The sequence below is a fragment of the Lissotriton vulgaris genome, chromosome 9, assembly GCF_964263255.1.
Source record: "Lissotriton vulgaris chromosome 9, aLisVul1.2, whole genome shotgun sequence".
Lineage (NCBI taxonomy): Eukaryota > Metazoa > Chordata > Amphibia > Caudata > Salamandridae > Lissotriton > Lissotriton vulgaris.
Window position 1 is genome coordinate 1164555907 of NC_141697.1, and position 20035 is coordinate 1164575941.

The 20035-nt window shown below is 44.7% G+C and overlaps 1 protein-coding gene across 1 annotated transcript in view; it reads left to right on the top strand.

Annotated features, from left to right (window-relative positions):
* ITPR1 (inositol 1,4,5-trisphosphate receptor type 1) overlaps positions 1-20035 on the top strand; it is a 1666678-nt gene that overhangs the window by 1073427 nt on the left and 573216 nt on the right. The window lies entirely within an intron of this gene.

Below are 20035 nucleotides of genomic sequence, written 5' to 3' on the forward strand. Positions count from 1 at the left end.
ATTTCCCTTTTTGCCTCGCCCTGCCCTTGATCCAAAAGGACATGTTTGTCCTTCTCCCTGCATGCTGAAGGTGGCAGCTACCACAAAGTAGGAAAGGTGAGGCTATAGGTGTTCCCAACTGACCTAGGTGTTAGTACTTAGGTCATCTACAGAAACCCGGGCCTCCAAAGATACAGCACAACATCATTAAAATTACACTACAGATGGAATATCCTATTGGAGCTATTACTTTTGAAAAGGAATACCACAAACTTTTTTAAATTGTCAAAGTAGAAATGAGATCATGGAAAATCAAGTCACATTGGTAAGTTGTAACTACAAATCTAATATTCATGATGACCATGCCGTTACTAAAAAAATCTTAGTACTGGTTGCGATCCCTTTCTAAAGGATACAATTAACTGTTATCCTTCGGAGTATCATTACCATGAATATCTCTGGAGCTATCTAAAGTGCATTTTAAAAAGGGAGACTATTAAGGTGCCACAAGGGTAACGGCTGCAAAAACAACAATTGATGGACAGTATGCAGAACAATGTTATACATTCACCCCAGTACAGAGATCTGGGCTTAAATCACCCCCTTTTGTATCGCTTTGTTCGCCATAGGTGTGGCAGGGTATGCTCAGACGTGAGTCCCTTGCTCACTTTGCCACTGGATTCAAGCAAGCCTAGCTGAAGACGGCTGGAATGCCGGTCCTAGGAAGCTTGAATCCGGTCCAGGAAAGGCATAACTTGGCAGTTCGGGTTGGACTGTTCCCATGAGGCACAGGGTCAGACTGATTTGCATATGGCAATGTCTGAACTGGGGTGGCAGAGTGGGCTGAAGAACGGTGATGGATTAAACCCAGATCTTTTGACTGGGTGTGAGTTTGATTGGTTCAGATGCTCCGTCCATCACCACCCCCTTTTGTACCACAAGGGTAACAGAACACAGTTGTTGACTGTAAGTGCCTCATGGGAATTTACCAATGCGCCTATCAGCTTTGTCTGTGATGGAACATTTTTTGATATTTGATTACTCCGATTATACCATGAAGTAATATCAGTTTTATTCCACATAATACAGTTAGTCTGTCAGAGTCCCAAAATGGGCTGGAGTTACACACTTTAAAATATTATTTCTTAGAAACTGCTGATAAATTGAAAATAAATCATGCACTAGGGTCTGCTGTTTTAGGGACGCATTTTGCAACTTGAAACCTGCATCTTGGATGTCAATCAGAGTAGTATATACAAGAAGAATTCCTAAAGAGCTATAGAATCCCATTTTTATACTTAGTTGTACGAGTCATGAATGGTTCAAGCAATTTCTAGCATCTCTCCTGTGAGGCTGTGACTGACGTGCAATCGAGAGAGCGAGTGAGCGGATGCAAGAAAGCGAAAAGCATGGAGGACGGGTGCTCCGCGTATGCTCACTGAAAAGTACTGGGAGAAGTGCTGAAATCAAAATTGCAGAACCGACTTTGGTGCTGTGAGTTTCTGCCGGTACCGAAGTAGAGCGGGAAGTGCTGCACGCAGTTGGGAGCCCCCTCCCCGTGTCCCTTGGCGGACCTGCTTTTACAGGCCAGGCGGGGGAGCTGGGGTCTTTGAAGAGCTACAGGCCGATGCTGGTAAGGAGGCGGGGAGAGTTCTCTTGGCCAAAACATCAACATCTTGGGTATTTTCATAAACGGCCCACTCGTATATATGGAAGAAAGAAGGCCCCTACAAAAGAGAAGGGCAATGAATTGCAGACTAGAGTACAAACCTATGATAATGGAATGCTGCAAAATAATAAAAGGGAAAGAAGGCAAATAGAGAGGCAACCCGGCTATGTAGGAGTGGAAGCTGTCGCAGAAGGGAAAAGGGTAACCTGGAATTACACCCGTAAATCTCGTAGGGAAGCAAAGTGTTAAAAGAAAAACAATTGAAATAAGCTAGGAGAGGAAGAACCACCTAGAAGTTTAGCAGTCGGAGGAAGTAGAGGGAACACTCTACCTAGAAGAACGAATGGCAGGGAAGAGGTGAGTGGGACACAAAATAAAGTTAAAACCCAGTTCCTTAGTTAGCTTTTTGAAGAAATCAATTTGTTTAACAAAGACTAAAAGCTATTCACCTAAAATATGCCAGCTTACCCAGTTATCCCAAGAGTTGGTGAATGTACACCAGCGTGGCTTCCTACCAGGAAGGACCATTGCTAATGATAAAACTTCTTAATTCAGGTTATCGATTTATTTTTCCAACAATGATACAAAGCGTCACTTTTGATTGACCCTAAAAAAGATTTTCATTTAGTTCACTGGGATATTTTGTTTGCTATTTTATTGAAATTTGAGTTTCCTTTGCACTTTGTTAATATGGTACAGAAATTATATGGCACGGTCGAAGCAAAACTCCTAATACGCGAACGTCCGGGTCAGTATTCAACTGGGCACTCTTTAAGGGAGCCCTATGTCTACAGTCCTATTTGCAGTATTTATCAAGGTACCCTTATCAGAGGCTCCGAAGCTTAAGTTTGCAGATGATCTAACCTTGTATTTGGCGGCTGACTTCGAAAATACAACCTGACCCTTTGATACAATTAAATGTTTTTGAGACTTCGGGGGCTTATAAGATTAAGCATGCAAATTCTGAAACGTTGTTATTCAACTGCTCTGAGCAGGTTTTGCCGATTGACCTGCGAATGCACACTTCCAGGTCTGCCCCAATTTGTTAGGTGGACATTTTCGTGTTGCATGATTGCTCGCAACTTTTTCTACTCAATTATGTGTCGACACTGCCAATTTATTTGAAATATTCTTAGCTTTGGCTAGTTACTACAGCTTTCCATAATTGGGAGAACTGCACTAATAAAAATGATGATACTTACACGATTTCTTTTTATTTTCTCAAATGTGTTAAGGTTCCTCAAAGCTATTTTTTGGAAATAGATCAGATGTTGCCCAAATTTATATGGGTAGGCAGGAAACCCCGCACCATATTAGAAACTTTGCAGTCTAGTATGGAAGATGGTAGTCTCGGCGTACCCCACATTAAGAAATCTTTCCAAGCTGCGTTCATGCATTGGTGCGGATGGGCAATAGCTCCCTGGGGTCAAGGAACACATTTTTATCTTTGACAAATGCTATTGGAAAATAACATCCATCTAGTACCATTTATAAAAATCCCAAAATGACCCAAACGTAATAGATATAAAGTCCTGCATATAATTCGACAAAGTTTTACTTTATTTTATTTGAAGGAAGAATATCTATTTACTTCAGAACGCCCGGATATTCGGATGCGACATTGAGGCGCTAGTTCTTCAGTTGTGTGTACATACTATAAGGAGTTGTGAAAAGATTGGGGTTTACCATGTAAAAGACCTACTGATTGAAGGGACTTTGAAGACTCGGGATCAATTAAAAATCAGTGTCTCTTAGCTCATGGGGATCGCGTATAGGAGACCTGGAGGGACAGGACTTTATAAGAGCGTGAGAATGGCTCACAGAACCACATGGAACCACTTCCATACGGATGCTGGCACATAGGGAAATTGGAGCAGACCGGGGCATGACCAGTGGGGTGGGGATATGAGAGTAGGGTGGAAATGTTACTATGTTGGTATGGCACGATGATGAGAGAGATGGGAACAGCATAATTTAAGAGGAGACGGACTATTGTAACCCAACATCTAAGTGACATATCTAAATATTTGTATAGGCTTTTATTACAACTGCATGAGAGCTGTGCATTAAGTATGCAAGATGGCACAGCACATTGCCCCCGTCTACTGATGTATGCATTCCGAGAAACTTTACATTTATTCAAATAAAAAAAATGCTGCTGAAGGTGGGAATAGAAAGCTTGTCTCATGGGCGCTCTGTTGGACATTCGTCAGCTACTTGACATTGCACAATATCCCTATGGATAAATCCAAAAATGGGATCCAAGCACTTATCTGGTGACTATGGCAGCAGCTCACGCTTTTTAGGCATTGAATAGCTCACTAGAAGAAAAAAAAATCCAGAATCGTCCATTCTGTTTTTTTTTTTTACAAAGTAACTTCTGATGTTTTCTTCCAGTTTGACAGCTGGACGTTAACACTTGGGAGCTGTCACTTTGCTCCCTCAAGTGTAAGGGGTCCATGTGACGTGTGTTATGCTGGCATGCGTGTACAACAAAGTAACAGGTGCATATTTCACATTATTTGGAGGATAGCAAGGTGGGTAAAAAGCGTTGCAGCTGCTAAAGCGGGTTGTATGTTGGAACAACGCATGCCTTTGCCATGCATGCAGTTGATGTGCAGTCTTTAGAACAAATTTGTCTTCACCATGCATATTATTACAACGCCATGCCTTAGGGGAAGTGCTGGAGATTGAAGCGGTACAATTTACTATTCCAACTTCAGTCTGTTCAACAGTAGGGAAAGCGTTGGACTTTAAAGTCCATTGCCGCTTTCCCTAAGGCATGTTCATTACGATGTGCATTGTAAAGGCTCACTTGTTGTAACACTTGAGTTATGACGGCAGCACATTGTCCGCACTGCGTTGTAAATGTGATTTCCCCAACTGAAATCTTTTAGTTCTTTCAGTCCTGAAAGTTGGAAAAAGGTTACAGGAGTTACATTTGGGGGGGGGAACTAAATGTCTGTTATTCTGGTCTTTTGTATTGTGGGTATTCAGTGCCCCTAAAAAAGGTTGAGTAGGAGGTCCCCTTTAATTATGTTGTAACATTAGCTGCTCTACTTGAAGCAAGGTGCTTTGACTGGTGTGGGGATTGAAGAATCAGCCATAGGAAGAAAATACTTCTGTACAATTTTAGATGACAGCAAGGATCACCAGCGTGTAAAGTAGTCTGTCTGGGTAATTTTGACTTTGCAATAAGGGTAAATTGCAATTGGTACCTACCTAAAAACAGACCGGAAACCTTGCAGCCTAGCTTGCACTAGCTTCCGAATTGCACAAAGTTTGAGGAAGCAGAGGCATGAACTGAGCCCTAGAAACAAATCTGAACATGGGAAGACTTTGGGTTGATCTAGGGGTGAAACCACAAAAGTGGCTTTTTTGTTGTGGTTTCCTTCCAGGGACGCTTTTGCTTGTAAATGTGTTTGCATTTTGTATTTTGTGTGTGGGTTTTTCTAGAATGTGTGTTTTCGGGTGGAGGTGATAGCCCCGTCTGTACCTGCAATTATCCCATGGTTGTCAGCTACAGATATGACAAAGAGCGATGAGAATGTTCCTCTGTCGAGGTAAAATTGCATGGGTGGCACATACTCAATTGCCGGAGTACGGGAGAACCGATAAGAGATGGATCATTCAGCAAGCTGTAAAAAGGGGGCAGGCTGCAACATGGCAAGGAGTGGATAAGGTGGGTCTGCGGCACCGCTGTTTGAGGTGTTTTGATAGATGGGGAAATCCTGGTGTTAGACGATCAGCATCAAGCCACACTGAGCTCAGGTAGAGTATTTGGACAAAAAGGGATTTGCAGCATGTGTTGTATGTTGATTACATGCTGTGTATTCTCTTACAGTCCATTATTGGGTGTTATACACTACAGTTGTTTCCCTTAGAAGTCTGTTTTGGGTTCAACGTTATGGTGTAATGCTAGTGATCATTTATTCTTAAATCAGAAATGCAAAATGAGACTCCATCTTTGGTTACTTTTTCCAAACATTAGGTTTGCATCGGTTTGCCTCTGCTGTGCATCGACAAATATGGCTCAGCATTGAAGAAAAAAAAGGCATAGAAAATTTTGAAATTGGGTATACTGGATGACTTTAATGCCACATACTGAGAATAACTCAGTAGGGTGGAAGATGCTACAAGACAATATAATTCTATCCTTCAAGTAACACCCGTCTCCCTTCGGCTGACCTAACTTTGTCTTCCTCCGAGGGATCACAATAAGTTTTCTTGTCCTGAGCACTTCAGTGCAAGAAAATCATTAATCAGTGGAGGGATAGAGACTGGGTCCCTTCATCTCATGTATTGAGTCTCCTCGGGCGGATGAAACAGATTCTCATGAAAGCACCAAAGTGCTGGTGGTGGGCAAAAGAAAAAAAAATCTCCTCAATAATTGTTTTGGTTGAGGAGAATCGGAACCCATCTCCATCAAAGGCAGAGGATTCCAATACAAAACACCATAGAACTTCAAACAAGCCTGCAGAGTCCAAGGCAGATAGTGCTCCTAGACCATCAGAACAAACTTGGACAGTGACCAATACTAACATCCATTTTTTAATTGTCAGATTCTCAGAGCTGATCTACCTCTAAAAAAAGGATTGGAATCAGAACACACTGAAAGGGAGGATCGATCCCCGCAGACTTGTCGACCTTGAAAAAGAAGAATTGAGTCCAGGAAGTAGTGAGTCTCCACAAGACAAGGAGAGGAGAACAGGACCTTTGTTGCTGGTCTTTAAAGCAATCTGCACCCGCACTTTAGCCACAGTCTCTGGAGGGGCTTGATGGACCTCGCTGCGGTCCCGCAGCTTGGGACGCGCGCAGGCGACGATCGGGCGAAGACCGGGCCCGTCTTGGCCCGTCATAGACCGAAAGAGGCCTGGCAGGGCCAGGCCCTTTTGATTCTGCTTCTGCTTATAAGGTACTGATATGTGGACTTAGACTGATTTGTAAAAGCAGAAAGGTAGGAGGACAAATATTCATATTTTCTACTTACTGACAGTGCCATTTTTCTTGTTTAGCGGCCGTTTCCATAATTATCTACCATAGTATTTATTGAAATTAACTTAAGAAATTGCCACTATTGTTCTTTTAATGTAAACCCTGTAGAACACCCAGATAAAGAGTTACTATGGGGAAAAGGAAAGCGGCAAGCGCCCAATTAAAAGGAAGTGAAAAATCAGGGGCGCGCTCACGTCAGACCCTGCTTAATTACCTAACGGGGGCTGTAGGCGCAATTGAGCAACAAATCATCACAGTGGAAGAGGCATTAAATCTTGGGGGAGACTCAACCGGTTGTACTTACACTTAAATGTTTGGATAAAGTACAATCTTCCGAACGGCCCATCACCCAAGGGTCATCATCTGCCCATGGGGGTAACAAGACCAACAAACTTAATCTTGGGAGGTGCCATATTGATCATCATGCCCCAGTATCTAGTAAGGGAGCCCAGCAAGTAACATATGATTCAGCTCAACAGATTCCTTTTGTTAATCAAGTGACCCACCCCCTCGATATGCCCCTGATCCCGAGCAGAATTAAATATCCCCCTTCTATTAGTGGGAAAAATAATATCCCAGGTGCCAGAACGAAAATGTAATAGGCCGACAATAAGTCTGGATTTAACTCCAGCGGCCACTCCGTATGTAGTGGTACTAGTGAATGTACCAAAAATACAAGAAGGGATGATCGAAACCTGGGATATCTTAAGGAATAAGACTATACACTGGCTCGGCTTTAGGACTGGCCTAACCGGGAGGCTATTTGAAGACTTTATGATAAGGAGAGTAAACTGGGTAGGAAGAATTTGAGGGGAGATTGTGTGGTGCTGACACTTAAGACCACCCAGCTAGTTCAACTAACTTTAAGTAGAGCCGGAAACTATACCACCTTAGGGCAGGGCGTTAATTTAGTCCCATTAGGCTATTTCTATCAGCCCTCTTATAATACGGTCCATTCCACCAGGGAAGCTCCTAACCTGAGCAGCAGACCTCAATTCAATCTCCCTATTTATAATCATTTCAACCCATCGTAAACCTCAAATCAGTGGATTGACTACATTTTTCGACACACATCCAGTCAGTTGTATTAAGAAGTATGGGGGGGCTCCATCACTGAGAGAACAACAAATTTACAAGAAAGGTGTACAAAAAACCTGGTATACCCGGATTTTAGGAAGAATGCTGACGGGTCTATGACCAAAATCATTTTACTAAATAATGCTTGTTGGCACTGCACAGTCCATCCTACATGTTAACCATATATTAAGGGAACTCGAAGGGAGCACAAGGGGAATGTAGGGGTAGAGAAGTTGAAAAGAAAAGTGTATGATCCTATCTTGGAATGTGGCAGGCTTAAAAAGTAAGGTGGCTAACGAAGTGTGGACTGAATGTTTGGGCAAATTTGAGATCCTTATGTTGCAGGAAACCAGGGTGATAGATCCCATCCATATTAGTGGGTATAAAACCTTTCATTCTCCTGCAATAGCTTCCTCACATGGCAGAGCAAAAGGGGGTACATATGAGTATGTGTTCCTTTTCTGTAAGTGAGTAGGTTAAAGGCTAAATCCTTTTTTTTCTTTGTTACAAACACCATTCAAATATTAAGAATGCATTCCATCTTCATTGAGATTATCCCAAAAATACCTTTATTGATTCGACATTAAACAAGCAGCAGCCGACACATGTTTCGCCCTATGTGGCGAGTGACGCCAAGGCTTTATCAAAGGCTATGTCATTATGATTCAATCATTCTTGAAAAGTTTTTCCCTTTTGCCGATGCACCGTAACATCAAAGATGGTTTTCCACATACAATTTTCCTTGGAGGTGAATCTCCTGAAATAGCTATGTCCTACGAATGATTCGCTGTGTGACGCGTCACTCGCCACATAGGGCGAAACATGTGTCGGCTGCTGCTTGTTTAATGTCGAATCAAAGGAATTTTTGGGATAATCTCAATGAAAATGAAATTAATTCTTAACATTTGAATGGTGTTTGTAAAGAAGAAAACAAGCATTTACAATGCAATGGTCTTGGCATTCTTAAAGTTAGAGCTATTGGCATTGCTCATGAAATTTGTTTTATTTATGTTTGTTTTTAAAACATAAATAAATTGCATTGTCATTTACAATGCCAATAGCTTAATCGCTCGCAAATGCGAGACCTATTGCATTTGCACCCACACAGAGCCCCCCACACACACAGAGCCCCCCCCACACACACAGAGCCCCCCACACACACAGAGCCCCCCACACACACAGAGCCCCCCACACACACAGAGCCCCCCACACACACACACAGAGCCCCACACACACACACACAGAGCCCCACACACACACACAGAGCCCCCCCCACACACACAGAGCCCCCCCCACACACACAGAGTCCCCCCCACACACAGAGTCCCCCCCACACACAGAGTCCCCCCCACACACAGAGTCCCCCCCACACACAGAGTCCCCCCCACACACAGAGTCCCCCCCACACACAGAGTCCCCCCCACACACAGAGTCCCCCCCACACACAGAGTCCCCCCCACACAGAGTCCCCCCCACACACAGAGTCCCCCCCACACACAGAGTCCCCCCCACACACAGAGTCCCCCCCACACACAGAGTCCCCCCCACACACAGAGTCCCCCCCACACACAGAGTCCCCCCCACACACAGAGTCCCCCCCACACACAGAGTCCCCCCCACACACAGAGTCCCCCCCACACACAGAGTCCCCCCCACACACAGAGTCCCCCCCACACACAGAGTCCCCCCCACACACAGAGTCCCCCCCACACACAGAGTCCCCCCCACACACAGAGTCCCCCCCACACACAGAGTCCCCCCCACACACAGAGTCCCCCCCACACACAGAGTCCCCCCCACACACAGAGTCCCCCCCACACACAGAGTCCCCCCCACACACAGAGTCCCCCCCACACACAGAGTCCCCCCCACACACAGAGTCCCCCCCACACACAGAGTCCCCCCCACACAGAGTCCCCCCCACACACAGAGTCCCCCCCACACACAGAGTCCCCCCCACACACAGAGTCCCCCCCACACACAGAGTCCCCCCCACACACAGAGTCCCCCCCACACACAGAGTCCCCCCCACACACAGAGTCCCCCCCACACACAGAGTCCCCCCCACACACAGAGTCCCCCCCACACACAGAGTCCCCCCCACACACAGAGTCCCCCCCACACACAGAGTCCCCCCCACACACAGAGTCCCCCCCACACACAGAGTCCCCCCCACACACAGAGTCCCCCCCACACACAGAGTCCCCCCCACACACAGAGTCCCCCCCACACACAGAGTCCCCCCCACACACACACAGAGTCCCCCCCCCCCCACACACACACGCACACACACACACAGAGTCCCCCCCCCCCCACACACACACTCACACACACAGACAGAGTCCCCCCCCCCCCCACACACACACGCACACACACACACACACACACACAGAGTCCCCCCCCCCCCCACACACACACGCACACACACACACACACACACACAGAGTCCCCCCCCCCCCCCACACACACACGCACACACACACACACACACACACAGAGTCCCCCCCCCCCCACACACACACGCACACACACACACGGCAGGAGAGCAAGCACACACAAGGAGGGAGCAGGAGAGCAAGCACACACAAGGAGGGAGCAGGAGAGCAAGCACACACAAGGAGGGAGCAGGAGAGCAAGCACAAAGAACGAGGGGGGCAGGAGAGCAAGCACAAAGAACGAGGGGGGCAGGAGAGCAAGCACTCACAGGCGGCAGCGCTGAGCCCACGCCCGGTGCCGGGAGAGCCCAGGAGGGGCCGAGCCTCGCAGCTGTGCTGCGCAGAGGGAGCCTCTCCTACCTTGGGCCGCAGATCCGGGCACATGGGGTCCCTCAGCTTGGGCACAGCGCTGATTCCAGGTGTCCCGCAGGCGCCATCTTTCCGCTCTCCTGCTCTTTTCAACACCAGCACATCCATACAGCACGCCTCTGCAGGGTTTTAACTTGTGACTTTAACTTAGAAATACGAAGTCTACCTTCAGGATACTCTCCAGCCCCAGTCAGTCCCGGGGAGCCCCTTTCCCGGGCCCTTGAGGCTCCCCCGGCGGCTCGCTCTCCTTATTCTCCTCCATGAGCTCAAGCCACTGCTCCGTCATCTTCTGCTCTGCGCGCAGCATCACAGGATTGACAAGACACGTGGGCAGAGAAGCACCGAAAGCACATTCTCAAAAAGGTGGTGAACGGGCTATTGAGAGTAGACAAGGCGGCAACCATGTAGGAGGCAAGGGCGCGGTTGGTTGTGGCTTATAAGGTTAACCGTACAATAGAATACAGCAATGCTTTAGAGAGGTGACTTAACTTTTATTTCCAAAGTGTGAGTTTTTATTAGTACACTTCTTTGTTTATACTTATAGATGAAAGAAATGGACATTGATCTGTCTATTTTGAATGTTTGCCAACATTTGGCGCTATACTTAAGAGGCGCATTTAAAGGAAAAATAAATGTATTTTTATACAAAGATCAGGAGATCCTATTATGATTCTTTCTTGCATTTTCAGTAGCAGCCATAGCAAGAACAAGAGAGGAGCACTCCACACGACCACGTTTCTCCGAGGCGAGGCAGAAATGCCTCTGAGAAACGCAGCGTCATTTTTTGATTCGGGGTCTGTTTTCTTTCTCTCCTCTTCACATTGGCTGGAATGTAAAATTCCAGCCAATGGGAAGAGGAGAGAAAGAAAACAGAAAGAAAGTAAAAAACAACCCCCAAATCCAGTCTTCAACGGAGTGATGCCCCTCTCCTCCAATGGCTGGCCTCCATTTAGGAAGCCAGGCAATGGAGAAGAGGGGCTAAAAAGGATTTAGCCTTTAACTTGCTTACTTACAGAAAAGGAACACATACTCCTACATATCCCTAATTTGAAACTTTGAAGCTCTAAGGGTCCAGAGCTTTGAGTATGGTTCTCTCTCTTCCATAATAATTGCGAAGAAAGATATAGGCCTGGAATCCCTGGACCTTCTGCTATTGTTGAAGCAGAGCAAAAGGGGGTCTCTGCATATATAGCGCAAATTATCTGAATGTAAGGAAAATAGTCAAGGGTTAAGGATCGATATTATGAGATTATTTCCTGGCATGTAGACCAAGTGTCGCATGTAATACTGCTGAATTTTTATAATAATGCTCCCCCTGTGAAACTTGAAGACCTAGTGAAACGCCTTGGTAATGATCTGTATAACTCAGTCCCATATAATTAAATATATTTTTATTATTTGGGGAGGGGACTTTAATTTCCCCCTCTGCGAACCTTTGGATAAAGGGGTCTGTGGTTTTCAGTACGAAGAAGGTAGTGGTCTTGCCGATTTCCAACACACATGCCCTGGGGATTGTTTAAATGACATATTGTTTATAAATGACCAAGGATTTGCAAACATTCTGTGCGCCCATGGTCCATTTCGGCCCTTCTTTCAACGGCCAAGGCACTTTTTTTCTACTATAGATGTCATAATAACATCCAGTAGATGTGCTTCGTGCATTAGAGATTTTAGTGTACATGATATTTCCTTAAGCAATCATTTTCCCCTTAGTATCACCGTGTCGGTGCATAATCAGGACTTTAATACGAGGGATGGTACATCACATTTTGTGGAAAATGTAACTTTGCACAGACAGAACGGCTATGCTCTTAGATGGAACATGGTGGATTCTGAAGCATTTACCAGTACAGTTCTGTCAAAATGTAAAGATACATTTCCAGCCTGTTTGGAAGAGAGGGCTTCACCCCAGGAAATCTTGGACAGTTTCTCTATAGTCTCTTGTCACATTAAAGAAACGTTTATAAAAACTAACAAGAAAGTGAAACAAAAAAAATAATTGGTTTGAGAATAATTGTACTAAGTCATACTCTATATCTAAAAGCATTCCCTTCATGTGGTAGAAAAACCAAGCTATATAATAAGGCTTTAAAAGAAAGGAAGATGGCAATGAAAGAGGAAGCACACTCTGTGAGAGAACCTCAGAGAACCATGACTCATCCGCCTTTTGGAAGGCGGTAAATGCTCCTTTCCTGGGGGAGTGTGATAAAGCACGTTTAGAGATGGCAATCACCGAATCAGAGTGGATATTGCATTTTTCAAAACTGAACAACAATACTATGTCAACTGAGCCGGATTCAAGTATAAATGTGGGGATACCTGAGCCTTTATCACATCCAGTAGAACTGCCTTTGCAATCTACCTTAGGCGAAGTCAATAAGTCCATCAACTCAAGCAAGGGGGGGAAAGGCCCCTGGGTTAAACGGAATCCCAGTGGACCTTTTTAAATCTAATCTAAGACTCTGGGGTCCAGTTTTAACACAGGTTTTTAATGCATGTGGTACACAGAGCCTTATATCGACATGGTAAGATTCAATAATTGTTCCTATTTTTAAAAAGAGGGATAGGGCCAACCTAGCCTGTTATCGTCCAATCTCGTTGTTGGACTCCTCAGTCAAGATTGTCGGAAGAATTATATTGGATAGGCTACAGATGTGGGCGGAGGAGCGGGTAATAAGCGATCTGCAATATGGTTTCCGCAAAGTCCTCTAAACAATTGAACAGGGTCTTAATTTACATATTTTTTTAGATAAATACACTAAAGCAAAAAGGAATTTATTTTTAACCTTTGTTGATTTGACTGCGGCAATTAACTGTGTGATTCATGATAAGCTGTGGCATATTCAAGAGGGGCTAGGGATGGATGTTTTAATAGTTTATTTTTTAAAACAGCTTTATTCAAAAGCACAGGCAAGTGTACACTTTTGGCTGGATGGAGAATGTACCAAGCCCTTTAGAGTGATGAAAGGTGTAAGACAAGGATGTATCCTTGCGCCTTTCCTTTTCACACTTAATATAAATGCTTTAGAAACACATCTGATCCAGGAGTGCAAGGATCTAAATACAGTAGCGAATCGTCCAGTCTCCGCATTGTTGTATGCGGACAATGCGGTTTTATTGGCCTGTACGCCATTAGCTCTCCAAAGGGTGGTCAATTCATTTGCTAATTTGATGTCAAAATTAGGACTCTCCATAAATTGTTCAAAAACATTTAATATGAACTGTGGGGCTGGAAGCGATAAGAACATTAACACTTTTTATAGAATCAAAGGCGATCGAGCACACAACTTTTCCTATTAGGAATTTTATTTGAGCAGACGGGATCACGGGTTCAGTCGGTGAAAGCAAGAAAGCTTCTTTTTATTAAATCCTTGATGGCTCTATCTAATTTTAGTAGGAAACTGGGAAAACGTCCCCCAGTTGAACTGCTTCAGATCTATAGAGCCAAGTGTGTAGCTATTGCCACTTATGGCGCAGGAATTCGGGGGTATGCCAATGTAGGTTCATTACAAATGGTAACTCGTTTTTTAGGTTTCTTTTAGCAGTGCCAGATCGCACCTCAACATATGTATGCCACTTAGAATTAGGCATGCCCTATTTAAAGGACATCATTAAGATCCAGCCAATCTTACTTTGGCATATTGTATGGTCTGCCGATGAAACTGTTTTTAATCGCCACATCTTGAAGGACGCTCTGGGGACTGATTGGATCAAATATATAAGATGGTCTGGGTATGTAACAAATGTTTTTATTAAATTTGTACATGCAAAATATTTTAGTTACCCAGATTCTATGCGATAATTCCCCAGGAAAGACCTTAAAGCTCTATCTTTGCGTTTTTTGGGCGAATGCAGAACCACCATAGAAAGGTGTAAATCATCAGTTCAAACCCATTATATTATAATGGCAACTCCAACAATGCAACCATATATTTTGCTAGCTACTGGAGACTATGATAGATTCTTGCTATCACGTTTTAGACTGAATATTTTATTTAGATCTCTAAGCTTTGCAGAACGGAATGATTGGTCAAAAACTTTTATGTAACTGCCCTTGTGAGATCTCTACCCGGTCAACTATGCATATTTTTTTAAAAATAAATTTTATATCCTGCCTAGAAGGAAATGATTCATCCCGTTTCTGAGAAAATTGGGCTTAAGACAATGCCGACCTGCATTGTTAGCGTTGCAAACTTTAGATGATGAATTCAAAATCGCTGCTGTGACCGCTTTAAAAACATTTGTTTTAAAAATATCGTAAAACCATTATAGTGTATATCCGAGAGTCGTATTTTTATATTAGATTAAGATTATGTACTTGCTAGACTGTGTTTTGTACTTTTATGGTTAACTTTTGTGTACCGAATAAAGTTTTCTGACTGACTGAGTCCAGGAAGTAGTGAGTCTCCGCTTACCTCCCCGAAGGGCAGCAAAGTGAAGATTACCTGCTCTGAAAGATGCACCGACCGAACTGAGAGCAGCAGGCATTACGCTGCTACCAAGCAATCCTGAAAAGAGCCAAAAAGTACCCAGTGCAGATACTTGAGCATTACACCTAAGAGAAGAAAGTGCTTGGGTGAATGTCAAAGAATGATGGACATCGACCTTGAAACAGCACATTGTGGAATAGACTCCTCTTGAATCTCCCCTTTAGTTCATCCAGCAACGAAAGAAAACCGAGTAAAGAAATGTCCTATCCTAAAGAAAGCCAACTCATACAAAGGTCAGATCACCAAGACCTTCAAAATCTTGGAACATATTCAGACCAAGACGTGCAATCAAGGAAGAGCAACAGGAAGGTGAGTGGCAAGATGATACCTGGAACAATGCGTGGCTGGCTTGGGTAAGGATGCTTTAGAATGTTCAGTAGATCTTGCATCTGATAATTCGCCTACACTGCAGACATCAAGAGCATCAGCAGTTGAACATAGTGTGACCTTTGTGGATGGAAGGCACGGCCTTGCACAGAAACATCTAACCTGTATCGCTATGTTAAAGTCACTGTCATCAAATCTAAAATGGAAAACTGTAAAGACCCAGTTCAAGCAAGAGTCCTCTCTTTAGAGTAGAGGGAATTCTATTCTGCTTCCCAAGACCTGGTGCATAGAGGGGCCCCTGAGATTTATTGCTGGTAATTGCAACCAGTGGTCGGGTTTTCAAAGGCCAGGAGAAGGCCAGCCTCCAGATAGGCAAGTGCATAGCTGTTGCTGGCAAGAGTTGTGCCATGACTTGGTGCATTGCTAACCCCTATGCTACCTAGTAGATATATCCGATGAACGGAGGTGGTGTTAGACATTCTTAAATATGATCCTGAGCTTCACACAATAATAAATGACTGGAGGGAAAGTCTTTTTAAAATGAAGCATTTAATGTTCTCTGGTAGTGTTGATAGAACCGGCAGACACAGCACTGTTCTGGTGCCACACATTGCTGTGCCTTTGTGCTTTTAGGACATTAGTAAAACTCTCTTGTGTGTACTAATTGACTGGAACTAGCTATTTGGACCAAAGGTAGATGAAAAGTTGGGGAAAAATGGACACCAACAGCTGAATCGGTGGCAGTTCCCATGCAAAACACTGGTAGGAGTAGTAGAATCATCTATACTATCAAAATACTAGGATCTGCTCAGTAATGTTAGGAAGTTCTGTCGCAATACTAATCTTCTTAATGCTGGTCTAGTTATCTAACATGGTCTGTGACTTGCAGGAGGTGAGGTTGCACACAGTAAGGTTGAGCCAAGGCGGGAATTTGAACCTAAGCCCCCAGTTCCTTCCCAGACTGCACTGCAGTGCAAGGGTGCAATCACACAGTCCTGACACAGACATGGGCTACACACAGAGTACATGGTGTGCAAACCTGGAGGGCCTCACTGAGTCTGCTAGGACTGCAGCAGGGCTGAGGATCTCACACTTGTAGCGTCCTCACCAGCTTGGGTACCAATAAATGAATACACCACACATGGAGCTTAGTATTACACATCTTTATTCCTGTGCGTGTAACCGCGAACTCGACATTCTAAACATGAACTCTGATCACTACACCCGAACACTTGTGTCATAGTTCTACGGAGACCATGCAGCACCAAAAGGATTCAGTCATCGCTAACGCACAAGATAGTACAACGCTGGCATTATGCAGTTCGCTGCAGAGAGTGTTTTCACACAGAATAACGTTCTCAGGCGTCTGATCTCTGCAGGCTCAGTCCACCTCACTGCTCCGTTTGGTCCTTCTCACCACTCTAGGGTCTAAAATGGTGGCGAAAGGGAGGTTCTCTGGTCGCCATACAATCTACTAACTTCAGGACCAGTGGCAGTACAGTATTATTACTTAGTCCTTATCGGTCTGACCCTTACTCACCGGCAGACAGACAAGATGTGCCTCTGTTCTCCGCCTTTCTTTGCTGAGGTTTGCAGAGCTCCTTGAAGTAAAGGAAAACCACTGGCTAAGCCAAATGTTTTTGCTCATGTCCAGTATTGTGAAAGTGGGCCTGAACCGGTGTCCATTACTTTAGCCCTACCCTTCAAGGGGGGACCCATCACTGCGAAGTGCATTTTCCTTCCAGGTTTGCCATAGCGCCATGACAATCAGCCGCATGTGAGCTGCTACTTTCAGGCATGTGTTGGCTCCCACACAGTAGGTGTCCTGTATTTTCTGCAAGAGTCTTCTCTCTCCAGCCGAACAGAATACGCAATGCCAGGATGTGTAGACAACCCAACTATCTGTTTAAGATGTGAAGTCTGGATCATGCCTTTAGCTGCATTCATTGCTAAGGTGTTGCTCTCGGCAGGCCTCAGCCTCTCCTGTTGCAGTAGGGATGGTCCGGGCCTAGTGAGCAGCAGAAGGCCCTTCTGGCTCCTTTTCTTGAATCGAAATTCGAACTAGATCTGTGCACTTGGTTTGGCAAATAATTCTGAAAGTAGGTGGATAATGAGGGAGGAAAGAAACTGCCGCACCAACTGTCACTAAACTCTACGTAGCGCACTTAAATCTTGAGCTGCATGCATTTTGGGAATCCCTAGGCAACCAAGTCCTCTCAGGCGCACTTCGTACAGCCCAGATGCAGTTGATTCCTGTCATATTCCCAGTTTTATAAAGAAGAGCTACTTGTCGGGTTCCCAATTGGTTTGCCGGTTAAAAGACCCGTTCCCCAGTAGTTTAATCCTGTCCCCAACCAATGGTACTGTCCTGCCTACATTTGGGGCGGTAGCTATTAATCGTAAAAGGAGCATCTCTTTGGATGTACGCACCAGAAATTCTAGCACTTTGCTAATGAGCAACTCCTAAGTTGTACACTTGTCAGAAAACTCGAGGACACTAGTCTTCTGGTTGCACTGGCATTACTTTTCACATAATTAGTTGCATTACGTTTCTTTAACGTTTTCAGGAACAAGGAGATTAAGTGATTTACCCATAATTACACCATTTACAGTCAAGTGTTGGGGGCCCTGGTTTCAAGTCAGTGGTTTAACTTTTAGACCACATCTCCTGCACAAGCTGGAATACGGGCTCTGTCAGAATGATAAAACTAGGAGCATGTTGGCATGTGAATACGGCAACTTTTACCATACATAACTAACGAGCTGTTGGGTACCCTAGAAATGGGCAGGTGGTAGTGGAAGGCTAGCATTGCATGATAAAACGCTAACACTGTGCAAGGGAGAAAGGGTAAGGGGAGGCTTTGGGGAAGAAGGTCGTGTCTGAATGTAATTCTAAATCTCAATTTAAAAGCAAATAAATAAGAAAGGCTATGTAACCCTGGCAAAGTTCGAGCACTTGTTGGAGACCAGAGGACTCAACAGGGAGGACCATGATCTATGATGCCACAGATGTTCTCATCCCTATAAGGCTATAGAAGCCGGTGGTGAATATGTAGGCATCTGGGGGCTAGAGGCAGACTCTGCACTTTCTCTGAATGTCCACAGGTGTGAATGACGAACCCTGCATCTGAAGGAAGTGGGGACAAACTCCTAGTCATGGTGGGTGCCAGACTCTGTTAAAGAGCTACGGTAATTGTTGGAGGGTTAGGGTAGAGATCCCCTGATCTGAGGCAGATTTTCTTGACGCTAATTTGATTAAGCACATGTAGAACTCATGGGGGGTGACTGGCTTGCCACAGTCTTTATAGGGATGTTTTTCTTGCGTGTCAATATTCCGGACTTTTTTCCTGCACAACATTAGGGATTCCTTCAGTCATCTTATCACAGGTAAAGGAATATTTAAAATTGGTATACCTGCATTGTTGGGCGCTAATAGTGGCCAGTAAGTGAATCCACAAATGTCTGCCCTTCACTGGACTACCATCAGCCCCCACACACTTAAACCATTAGGTTACTCTTACCAAAGGCTTGTCAGGTGCTTATCTCAACAGAATATATTGATAACATAAATACGCAGGCTCACCTGTTGTTACTGTCTTCAGCTTAAAGGTAAACCAGCATCATCACTCTGCTGTAATCTAAGCCTTCCTCTTGCTTTAGTTAAGCCATCTCAACTTTTTAGTTTTCATTAGTCGATGACAGAGTACCTTATTTTTCTTCTCTGGCTTATTCTGACCTACCTGTTTCCATCCAGTGCTGCCGAAACACTGCACCCATAACGTTCAACAGATTTCGAATCCCACCCCCAAAAACAGTTACAGGATTTTGGAGACACGATTTTCACTCTTCCAGCTGTGCCTTCTTTTTTTTTGAAAACTGATTTTATTGTCTGAACACACGTTATGCAAAGCTCTGCCATCCAGAGTCTACTGCCATCATCAATATATCAGTAATCGCTTCAGCAATTTTAGGAAAGAAAGATAAAATAGAATGGAAGAAAAGAGAAAAACACAACCCCCCCCCCCCAAAAAGTCCACCCCCCCCCCCCCTTGCGCCACTGCTGTTCCATTAACAACATACTGTCCATATACAGAGTTTGCCATGTCCACCAAAGCACCAACCATGGTATCATGTAGTCCAGCATATCAGAGTCTGGAGGATAGCCTCCTCGGGCGGTGGGTCCAGATCCAGACCCCATAGTCTGCCCACCTCTTCCAGATTTTATAATGCTTTCAAGGAAATCCCCTGGCTATCCAGCTGTGCATTTTGACTTCAGCGTTCACCGTCCACTTTTGGTTTCCATACTCCATGTAACCTTCAAGATTTTGCTGCCAGATGGTTCATTAGAACCGCATGGTCTCCGCTGAGTGGCTTTTCTGATGGATACTTCTAACCACATTTCCCGCCCCTTAGAATAGCCCACTACGCCAAACTTGATCCGGAATGATTTTTCTAGCAATGCTCCCACATGCTGCTAGGTGGTGCCGTGGGGCTCTGCGTTGATTCCACACCGCCCGGAAGTAACGGAGAAAAGCTACATATAAAAGTGAAACTTTCGGACCAACGTCGTTCCCTTTCTTTCTGCACCTTCTGATGCAGATCCAGGTAGAGCACTTGATAGGTCAACTTCATAGTAGAAGTCCTCCAGTAAGTCGAAGTCTGAGCCCAAATGCAAGCACAAGACAGCAGAACTA